We start from the raw sequence: 1,531 nt of genomic DNA on the forward strand, positions 1-1,531 counted from the left end.
CCAAGTTCAGAAACCGTCCTGGCTTTCAAGGGTTGTCAGTTTTATGATATCAGCAGATCCTGTCTCAGAAGTCTCAAGTGGTTGGATAAATCCAACCCAGCAACCTTAATTAGCATAGGAGGTGAACAGAATCACACTAAAACAGCAACTGTGTCTGTAAATTACTGCAATGGGAAGCACCCAGTGGTGGACCTCCCATTCATTCTGTGGGGCAAATGCCCTGGGTGTGGAGCCTTGCACAGCTTTAGGACCCCGTGGAAGCCACTTTGAAGCTCACGATGGGGTCGGAAACTGTGCTTCTGGTTTAAAGCATCTGGGAACCTCAGAGAGGCTTTTCTGATGTGTCCTGGAGTTGTATGAGGCTCCATGAGCTCCAGGTAAGTGGAGGGGGATTTGCGTGCAGGGTGTGGTGATATCCCGTGGGGGGCACCATCACGGACCTTTGCCCCAGGGCATGGGACTGGGGAGGTCTGCCACTGGAAGCATCTATTCCATAGTAATTATTCCAGTTTGCCTAATTTTGTGACTGAACTCAGAAGTGGCTGGAAGCATTCTTAGGACCATTCACACAAGAGTGCCATTTGTAACCCAGGAAAGGCACTAGCAAAGCTATTGATTTTTATCAGCTCTTGATCATCACTTTGGATCCTGCTTGACTGATTTTGTAGGCTTCAGAGTTCTACAGATGCAGCCACGAGGGGCTTTGTTGGTGGCTTTCATACATGAATGATATTCTAAAAGCGCATCTCGCCAGTGTGCATCCATCATTTTATGATGCTATAAGAAAGGAGATTGGCTCAATGATGATAAAACAACTTGCCAAAGCACTTAAAAGGTCCTTGTGAATAGAGATCTCTATTCTCAATTGCAGTATGTTTAACGTTTCCTCGTTAGTCGAAAGTATTCATCATTCTGAGGCTCGCCATTTATATGAATTCGATTGAATGAGACAAAGTGGTCATGTTCTTCTTTATTGGATTTTTTAAAAAAGATATGGCTTCACCTGAGCCATATCATTGTGTTAAGGAAATAGGAAACACTGAATAAGCCTGTTGGAGAAAAGGCATTTTAATCTGTGGGAAAAGATACTCAGCCTGATGAAATACATTAAAAACAAAATCCCTTAACTGTTCCCTTAAGGTTCAGGTCTTCTCAGACGACATCTTGATACTCTAAAAGCAAAATCCATTACGATTTTAATGGTGGGATTGTCACATGTGCGTGAACACTAAAAACTCACAAAGATACACAAGCACAAATACTAATGCGTATTTTTCCCATTGGGAATGGACACATAATAAAATGGGAAAATGTGGAACAATGTGGGGGGAAAAAAGAAACTGGTTGCACTTATTGTGCAATATCCTGCAATAATGGTTGGCAACCTTCAGTCTCGAAAGACTATGGTATAAGCCTACAGCACCCGGTATTCCCAGGCGGTCTCCCATCCAAGTACTAACCAGGCCTGCCCCTGCTTAGCTTCCAAGATCAGATGAGATTGGGCATGTGCAGGGTAACATATCAGGTTGGG

At 43.7% G+C, this 1,531-nt stretch overlaps 1 pseudogene; it reads right to left on the reverse strand.

The window, feature by feature from the left end:
* Positions 1-1,411: 1,411 nt before the first annotated feature.
* Positions 1,412-1,531, reverse strand: LOC136643349 (5S ribosomal RNA; annotated as a pseudogene).

Source organism: Tiliqua scincoides, chromosome 2 (assembly GCF_035046505.1).
Source record: "Tiliqua scincoides isolate rTilSci1 chromosome 2, rTilSci1.hap2, whole genome shotgun sequence".
Classification (NCBI taxonomy): Eukaryota; Metazoa; Chordata; class Lepidosauria; order Squamata; family Scincidae; genus Tiliqua; species Tiliqua scincoides.